General features: G+C 32.3%; 2 non-coding genes across 2 annotated transcripts; both read left to right on the forward strand.

Moving 5' to 3' along the window:
• The first annotated feature begins 1,391 nt into the window (after positions 1-1,391).
• Positions 1,392-1,463, forward strand: TRNAT-CGU. Its single transcript has one exon. It is a non-coding gene; the product is annotated as a tRNA-Thr (tRNA).
• A 931-nt stretch (positions 1,464-2,394) lies between these two features.
• Positions 2,395-2,466, forward strand: TRNAT-CGU. The gene has a single exon. It is a non-coding gene; the product is annotated as a tRNA-Thr (tRNA).
• Positions 2,467-10,497: the final 8,031 nt, after the last annotated feature.

The raw sequence follows: 10,497 nt of genomic DNA on the forward strand, positions 1-10,497 counted from the left end.
CGGTTCACACCACTCAATGTTACGAAATACACCACTCAATGTTAAGAAACACACCACACAAATATGCACTGTGGTGTGTTTCTTAACATTGTGGTGTGTTTCATTGTGGTGTGTTTCTTAACATTGAGTGGTGTATTTCGTAACATTGAGTGGTGTGTGACCGCACGGGAGAGCATGGCCACATTTGAACAAAATATATATATATATATATATATATATATATATATATATAACTGTTCGGGGACGGGGCGGCAGTGAGGGGTATCCTCGTCCTCGTCCTCGATCCCCGAAATTTTTTTCCATCCCCGTCGGACGGGGACAGGGCACATTGTCATCCCTAGCGATAATGTGGGTGCAATCTCACAAAGTGAGGGGCTTCTTGACTCGTTGTGCGTAGTAAGCACTAAGCACCTTTACAAAAGTCCATATTTGATTCGTGGAAAATATTGGTTCCGTGTTTGGAAAACAAAATATTTTCGTGTAGAAAAAGTTTTCCATCTCATGTTTGATTCGTGGAAAATATATCATGAACGATGGTCCACCATACATGGTGTATCAAATCACTTATATAAAATTCATTTTTAATATACTGAAGGTTCAATTTTAGTGCATTGAATGTTCACTTTTCAGGTTTATTTTTAATATGTTGGAAGATCATTTTTTGGTATAATAAAGTAAAAGGGAAAAGGGTCAAATATATTCTCGAACTTTAGATAAGAAGTCAATTAGGCCCTTGAACTTTTGAAAGTTCCANCATGGTGTATCAAATCACTTATATAAAATTCATTTTTAATATACTGAAGGTTCAATTTTAGTGCATTGAATGTTCACTTTTCAGGTTTATTTTTAATATGTTGGAAGATCATTTTTTGGTATAATAAAGTAAAAGGGAAAAGGGTCAAATATATTCTCGAACTTTAGATAAGAAGTCAATTAGGCCNCAGGTTTATTTTTAATATGTTGGAAGATCATTTTTTGGTATAATAAAGTAAAAGGGAAAAGGGTCAAATATATTCTCGAACTTTAGATAAGAAGTCAATTAGGCCCTTGAACTTTTGAAAGTTCCAATTAAATCCACAAACATGTTATTTTAGAGCAATTAAACTCACTAACCTGTTGGTGACCTGTAATTGCAAGTCAATTAGGTTTCCGGTGACTCTCCGACAAACCTCCGGCGAAACTTAAGCAAGTTAGGTCAAAATCAGCGACCGACAACCATACGGTCGCCTTCTCCGGTCGACGGAGATTGCGACCAGTTTGGCCGCTTTCTCCAGTCAACGAAGAAGCCATCTCTGTCGACTAGAGATGGCAACTCATTTCCAGTCGATGGAATTGGAGATGGCGGCCAGATTGTATGTATAAAAGAAAAATAAATTACTTCTAATTACCTAGCCTTTGTAGCATAGTGGTAGTGCGTTCGCTTCGTAAGCGAAAGGTCGTGAGTTCGATCCTCACCAGAGGCTTTAGCGTTGAACGATTTTTTACGGGATGTGTTCTTTGCTTTGACTTCTGGAATAATTAACTTTAGCATCAATCTTATCTACCTTGGCAGAGACTGCCATCCATCGTCTGACGGGGATGCTCATTGACTCGATAATCTCACAAAGTGAGGGGGGGCTCGATAATCTCACAAAGTGAGGGGCTCATTGACTCGCTCATTGACTCATTGACTCGATAATCTCACAAAGTGAGGGGGGGCTCGATAATCTCACAAAGTGAGGGGCTCATTGACTCGTTGTGCGTAGTAAGCACTAAGCACCTTTACAAAAGTCCATATTGGTTCCGTGTTTAGAAAACAAAATATTTTCGTGTAGAAAAAGGTTTCCATCTCATGTTTGATTCGTGGAAAATATATCATGAACGATGGTCCACCATACATGGTGTATCAAATCACTTATATAAAATTCATTTTTAATATACTGAAGGTTCAATTTTAGTGCATTGAATGTTCACTTTTCAGGTTTATTTTTAATATGTTGGAAGATCATTTTTTGGTATATTATAAGTAAAAGGGAAAAGGGTCAAATATACCCCCGAACTTTAGATAAGAAGTCAATTAGACCCTTGAACTTTTGAAAGTTCCAATTAAATCCACAAACATGTTATTTTAGAGCAATTAAACTCACTAACCTGTTGGTGACCTGTAATTGCAAGTCAATTAGGTTTCCGGTGACTCTCCGACGAACCTCCGGCGAAACTTAAGCAAGTTAGGTCAAAATCAGCGACCGACAACCATACGGTCGCCTTCTCCGGTCGACGGAGATTGCGACCAGTTTGGCTGCTTTCTCCAGTCGACGGAGAATTGGAGATGGCAACTCATCTCCAGTCGATGGAATTGGAGATGGCGGCCGGATTGTATGTATAAAAGAAAAATAAATTACTTCTAATTACCTAGCCTTTGTAGCATAGTGGTAGTGCGTTCGCTTCGTAAGCGAAAGGTCGTGAGTTCGATCCTCACCGGAGGCTTAGCGTTGAACGATTTCTGACTGGACTGACTGCATTAATATACTTGCATCTGCATAGTTTACTTATTGGTTCCGGTTCCGTGTTTGGAAAACAAAATATTTTCGTCTATAAAACGTTTTCCATTAACCAAACGGAGGAGAATTCTATTATTTTTCTCAAATTTTTAAGGAAAACTCTGTGTTTGGAAAACAAAATATTTTGGTGTAGAAAAAGTTTTCCATGAACCAAATTCTATTATTTTTCTCAAATTTTTAAGGAAAACTCTGTGTTTGGAAAACAAAATATTTTCGTGTAGAAAAAGTTTTCCATGAACCAAACGGATGAGAATTCCATTATTTTTCTCAAATTTAAGGAAAATTTTTTCCTTGAAAAACTTTTTCCATCTAACCAAACATGCTCTTAAAAAAATTATGGACAAATAACCCTTGGTTTAGTCTTAGATTGGGTCCTAAACAAGTCAGTTTGATATTTTTCTAACTCGTCGAGGTAGACCTGTTCTGACAACTCTAGACGAGGGTTTGAGGTACTTTGATTCTATGAGAGATGAGTATTATAATTATAAGATAAGCCCTAGATATCGAACATTATGGTTGTCTCCTTGAAATCATAAGGAGCATGATATGCCAATGAAGACAGACTCTGCAATTTGGGGTTCTCTGATCTGTTGAGTTACTACAGAACATACTGTATTCATCGAGATCTTAAAACTGTACGTGCAGTCATTGCAGCGAATATCTGTTTGAACTTGAACATGGTGTGATGGATGATGATACTGGTAACTATGTTGTTCAAGCAAACATCTATTTAGATATGGGAAAGTGGTATTGTGTATCAGCATAACTAAGGAGTTAGAGCATGAAAAAAGAAAAAAGAAAAAAGAAGGCCAGATCGCAATCTCATTGAGGTAAACAGTCTGATTTAAGAATTTGATTGTAGTGATAATTAAAAGTCATTTTCGATGGATATCTATCAAGTATCAACTGCTACTACTTGCTTTTGGCCTTGCACCATTAAAGATAGTAACATAATTGAAACCACAAATGGGGATGAATTTTACGATATTCATTTTCTTTGATTCATTTCATTGAAAGAAAGCAGAGGAGGGATGTACTTATCAATGTATAATCTTAGAGTGTGTTTGGAAAGTAGTAAAATGTTTTTTTTTTTTTTTGAAAAATGAGTTATTTTTAAAAAACAGTTTCATATTTATTTGGTTGCATATTGGAAAACTGTCTTTTGTGTGTTTGGTTCATTTTTTGAAAAATGAGTAGAATTGTATAATTATATATTTTTATTATTGTATTTAAAATATTAAAATATATGAAATAATAATATTTATTATAAAGAAGAAGAAAAAAAACCTTCGCTGCTATGGTTTCCGGCCAGAAATCAGTCCGCTGGAATGGAATTGGCCGTCCCTCACACGGAGGTTATTTTCTCTTTCTAGAAAATGACTTCTGGACTTTTTGTCCGGAAGTTGTTCTCCGGAAAAAAGAGGGTATTTTTCTTGGTTAATGAAAATCATTTTCCGTTGACCACATTTTCCGGACCTTGCCAAACACCGAAAACCCAGAACCGGAAATTATTTTTCAGGTTACCAAACACACCCTTAGTTAGAAATCGATAAACTGACTGGATAAGATAAAAAAAAAAAAAAATTAAGGTCAAGGTCGAAATATTGTAGCTTGATAAGAAATCAGTCTGATACGTTTGAATTTCGAAACTGATAAGTTCGATGGCCCGAAGGGGCTAGCCCAAGCTAGCCACTCAAAACTTTGTTATAGGAGTGATGTGGAACAAAGTATACATAGAGTTTATATGTAAGCTCATCTTTATTTTTTGTTTATTAAGTTGTTAAATAAAATTTTAATAATATATTAATAAATTTATCTTTTTATGAAAATAAAATAATTTTAAAAAGTCAAAGAGCTTACGGTCTAGTAGCACCTGGTTTTACCTCTACATAGGACTATAGGAGGGGGTGGGTTCGAGCCTCATTGGAGGCAATATTGGTATTTTTGAGAAGTTGAATCCTTTGATTGTCATGCAACATTCTAGCGGGCATGTTACTGGAATATGTTTTTTTTTTTAATACTACTGACTCTATTATAATACAATATCTGTTCATAATTACTTTCTCAATCTTACTGAGACTCGAATCCACAACTTTCTATATAAAGGAGCAACTTGGTGCTATTGGACCACAAGATCCTGGAATATGTTTCTTCATTGATGGGCCACATCCTCACTTTCTTGCATTTATTCATTTATTGCACAACTAGTCCAGGTTGATGGCCTGTATTTAAACAGATAACCTGCAAGAAACCTCAACTTCCAACTGGTAAATTATTATGCTGACGATTAACGAGTCCTACAATATTAAAAATATAAGGCAGAATAAATGAGTTTATAACGCCATGAGTTAGACTAGCTAATGAATTTGATTTAATTTTTTACAGCACGTTTGGTTCACGGAATGAATTTTGAGGTAATAGGAAGCTATTCTATAAAGAATGGAATAAGCAAGAAATAGAATATGAATTGTATTCTATTGTTTGGTTCACGGAAGGAATAGAAATGAAATATATTTTAAAAGATATAAATAACCTTATAATAATAATAATAATAATAATAATAATAATAATAATAATAAGAAGAAGAAGAAGAAGAAGAAGCACATTCATGTTATTATTAATATTATTATTATTATTATTATGTAATAATAAAATAAAATTTATAATAATATTAATAACAATAATAAGAGAAGCACTGCTCCTCTTTTGAAATTAATTAACAACAGGATGAGGAAGTCTTAAAGACTCAAAAACTCATTCATTTAAGGAGTCTTAATTGCTCTTAGTTACAAGTTTTTTTTTTTTTTAAATAATATAGGAGCCTTTTGGGAAAAGGAAGATAACGTGGGTAAAATTGAAAATATCAGGGTCTGTTTACTAACAGAAAACTGTTTTCTGTTTTCTGTTTTTCTAATTTTTCAGTTTTCATTCTTGTTTTCCATTCTCTGTTTTCTGTTTAGAAAACTTTTTTACTAAGACTTATTTTTTCAAATTAACGTTATAAAATTAACAATAAGTTTAATTTCGAGTTATTTTTAGACCTTATATTTAAAATATTTTAAAATATATTTGGTTTAAATAGAATAAATATATAATTTACTTTGAAGTCCAATATATGTAAAAAAAAAAAAGTTACATTTGATATCCGGACCAAATTTATATATGTATATAACATAAATAAAAATATATTTGAACCAATAACCTATTAAGTTCACACAAAATTTAGTTTAGATAATATTAATATTTTTTGAGCTAATATTTAAAATATGTTTGGATATATTCATTTGAATGACATGTATGTAATATATAATTTTTATTTTGAATTCTAATATAGTAATATATGTGTGAAATTTCAATATCTGATATCTGGATCAAAACCAATAATTAATTGAGTTCAATCAAAATATAAAGCGTGGTATAGATTTCAATTTTTAATTTAGATAATGTGAATGATGTATAATTTTAAGCATAATCAAATTAATTATGTTTAAATAAATAATGTAAATAGAAAAGATAGAAGATGATGATAAGTAAAAGAAGATGATAATAAATGTAATCATAGTAATGAATAAATATGTAAGTAGATAATGGTGAGAATGTGGTTATAATGACATATAGTCTAATAAATGATAGCTAATTCTATTTTCCATTTACAAAACAATTTTTTATAGTGTTTCAGTTTTCTAGAAAACTGAAAAATTATTTCCTGTTTTCAAAATGGAAAACTGTGCTAGTAAACATGTTTTCTGTTTTCTGTTTTCCAGTTTTCAAAATTTCCAAAAAATTAGAGAAAATTTCCAGTTAGTAAACACACCTCAATGTTTTAAAAAAAGGAAGATCTTTTCCCAAAACGTCATTGGGTAAAATTAGAAATGTCAACATTAGGCTATTCATGAGGACACATGAATACCCTAATACCTAGGGGGCTTAGGAATCTCTATTCTCCTTGCAAGGGGAATAGGTCATTCCCAGGAATAGTAGCTTTTTCTCACTGAAATAGACACTAGGGTCACACTTGTCCGTGAGATGAGACAGTCTCACGCAAGCATTTGCTATAAATCTATATCATTGATAGTAAATAAGCTACCAGAATAATTATAGAAATTAATTTTATATTGCAGAGTATGAGTACAAGAGTTTTGAGTGTGTATAAAAGGTCTCCTACTTATATCTAAAAACATAATAAGTCTCAATCAAGGTTATATCCTTGATTTATGTCCCTTTTTTAGATGCTAATAAATGTGTACATTTTACTTTAAATGTTGTACACTTTAATGTTATTAGACAAAATTGTCCCTACTACATTCTTGTTATACAAAACTACCCTTACACCGTTATAACACCGTTAGTTTTAACTCCATCATTATTACCCTACACCTATATCTATCGTATCTTTTTTCTATTCTTTAATTGTCATTTTATTAAAATCATTATATAATTAATTTAATGGTTGATTATATTTTAATTAAATTTCTATGAATGGTAAATCATGTGTGTATAAAATACATATATTATTTGTGTATATATAATTTGTATTATACATTTTAATTATTTGTATTTATTAATATTTTAATATTGGGCATAAGTTAATTATTTGTATTTATTAATATTTTAATATTGGGCATAAGTTTTCGCTTTGTATTTATTAATATTTTAATATTGGGCATAAGTTTTCGCGCTGTATTTATTAATATTTTAATATTGGGCATAAGTTTTCGCGCATCATTTATTAATATTTTAATATTGGGCATAAGTTTTCGCGCATCATGCGTACAAAATACTAGTAATAATACTAAGAGCCGAGCCTATATTGAATATGGTGTGGCCTATCAAATTATCCTTGTCAATCATTTTCTAATTGTGGCACAATGGGCATGACTTTCACCCAATTTCACCAAATTTTAATATTTCTACAGTTTGGTGAAATACTAACCATACCAACAATTTTATAATTGGAAAAACACACCAATGAAAATGGTATAGTTTGGTGAAATACTAACCATACCAACAATTTTATAATTGGAAAAACACACCAATGAAAATGGTATATCTAGTGTGTTTGTCTATTGTAACCTTAATTGAGGTGTTGAAGAAGAAATAAGATGCAGGGCATTAACAAGAAGCCACCAATCATGATTGGCAACAAGGGATGAAGCAATGGTGTAATTTATTTCTCTTTATGTACTAGCTTCATCAATGCTAATTATGCTATTGCTAATATTAAAAAACCGTTAATAAATAGACATGCATTATCTGTAGAGATATAATGTATATCTTTAATAGTATTTAGATGTAATATTATAGTAGAGATGTTGAGTTTTGGTCTTATAATTTTGTTTGTATTCTAATTTGTTTTCAATTAGCATGCATCAATCCATTAAAAGTACAAAGATTTGATATCGAATTTCTTTTTGTTAATACCGACTCTTGCAAAAGTATGCTGACTTGAGGAGTGCTAATGCCTTGTAAGTTTTGCTTGGAACTTTGATCCTTACAAAATAGACCCCAAGAGGGGTATTTATACTCATCCATTCGAACAGTGAAGATCGACTTGATCCTACGACTAAGATTTTGTCTCTAAAGTTCTCCTTACAATTTATACCATTCCATGAGTTCTCTAATATATATTCTAGAGGATTCTAGAAATCCCAACACATCTCTAGAGTTATGTACGTAATTTCATAATATTCTACAAACTCGAAAAAATTATGTACAAATGCAAAAATGACCGGGACCAATGGACGATGCAGCCAACATCCAAAATTTGTAGCAAAGTAGCTCAGGTGTAACACAAAGCTCATGGCCGAGTAGTGGCTATTGGGCAAATTATTGTGTGGACAGAACAAAAAGTACAATTTTTTTTTGGAGTAAAAAAAATACAATTTTAATATACTAAAAGTACATTATTCGTGTACGGAATGTACATTATATAAAATAATGCATTGTTAGTACTCAAATATTGTATTTTCCTTGAATATAATGTATATTTTTAATATACTAAAAATACATAATTTGTGTACTAAATATACATTATGTGATAGTATGATCCACACAATAATGATTATGACTTTACGACTTTACTTCCAGTAAGTTTGTTTTTTTCCTTTTTTCTTTCTCTTTCTTTTGTGAACTGTTTCTGTTTAATTTCCATGCTTCCACAGCACTGACTTACATTGTTTCTGAAGTTAGTTTATTACATCATTGAAGAATCCAACTAAAGTTTGCAACTCCAACTTGACTTTAACTTGGACTCAAACACCTTGTGACACTATAAATAGGCCCTTATTCTACAAAAAAGGCATACCTGCCAACTCCTTTGGAACACACAGGTAGTGCAGTGCCCCTCCCCCTCAGAGCCCCACCCATAAGTATTTATTCCCTAAATTTCCTTAGCTTGCACAAATATATAGGGAAACACCCCATAAGTATTATTTTTTAAATATAAATAATTATTATTATCATCATTAAAAGAATTGCTCAGTAATATTTTTAATAAATAACTTAGTAATAAATTTGTGTTCGTACTTTAAAAATGAACTAAACAGAAAAATACTGTTTTCTAACTTTTATCCAAGCACCAGAAAATAAAATTGTTAAACAGACCCTTAGTAATACTTAACTAATAGAATATTTAAAGGTGTAAGATTTAAAGGTGTAAGAGTACTTTTGGCATAAAAAAATACAATAATTTTAACATCACGTATAACTTCACAAGCACAAAAAACATGGGCATAAATTTATGAATACGTGTATTGACTCTTATTAGTTAGATTAGATAAAAGTAATTGCGTTGAAAGTGGTGGCTGAAGGGGTGAAACATAATTCTCGTACTTAAAAGTTAATGTTTAAAATGATAACGACCTTATGGTCAAACGGCATAGCTGTGACTCACGTTATTAAAATTTATTGAACGTGTGGACAAATCCAAACCATAAAATGAGCGGGGGTCTTTTTCATAAATATTATAAAGTTTGTTTATTTTAAACTGTTAGATCTACTAGATCAATGGTTTGGATTTGTCCACACGTTCTCACCTAGAACATGATTCTCACCTGATTAAGGACACACACACATATATATGCTGGTTAAATTCAAATGCGTCGTTCTGTTCCTGTGCGGCCGTGCAGACTGCACCACCATGTATGCACATATACAATAAAGTGCACAAATGCACCATATAAATACACCACACTCTGGTGCATGTATTTATGAACATGTAGTGGTTCATACATAGTGGTGCAAGACCACACGTCACATGACCACACGAAAAACAGTGGCTATATATATATATAAAAGCATGCGCGAGCATTTGGGAATAGCTAATACCTTGGACCCCTTGACTATTTTCCTGTAAAGAGAATTATTAACTCTCTATGCTTCATTTGTCTGAGGGATGAGGATACTATATTGTAACATAGTCAATAGCACTAAAAAAAAAAAGGTCTATTCCTTAGAATAGTAATCCAACCAATTTTATGAATAAGCATGCTCTTAGTCATGTTACTAAGTTTTATTCATAAAATTCTTCGTTATGTGCTACGTGGAGACAGTGGATGTCGTTTAGGCAATAATGGTCCTTTCTATAAAGGTGGCATCAAATTTAATGTTGATTGTGAAATTTATCCTCAAAGCTGCCCCAGCTATGTGTTTTGTGGCCTCAAATATAAATTACTTTCTTGTCCTCATCCCTCACCATCCACAATGTAATTTTCATTGGAAACTGGAGGAAAGGGAGATCACAGTCTCACATGGATTTTTCAACCCATCAATAATTCACCACTTTTTACACATTTGCCCTACACCAGTGGCTAAACTCTGCTGTGACAGCAAGGGAGAAGTTAGTCTTTACACACCCGGATTTTAACTAGGAAGTGGGAGCGCGAGAAGCGGTTAAGAGTTGGAAAGGTGCAGCAAAGCAAAGCAAAGCAACGCAGCGGCAGAGTGTGAGTGGTGAAGA

Source organism: Ipomoea triloba, chromosome 15 (assembly GCF_003576645.1).
Source record: "Ipomoea triloba cultivar NCNSP0323 chromosome 15, ASM357664v1".
NCBI lineage: Eukaryota > Viridiplantae > Streptophyta > Magnoliopsida > Solanales > Convolvulaceae > Ipomoea > Ipomoea triloba.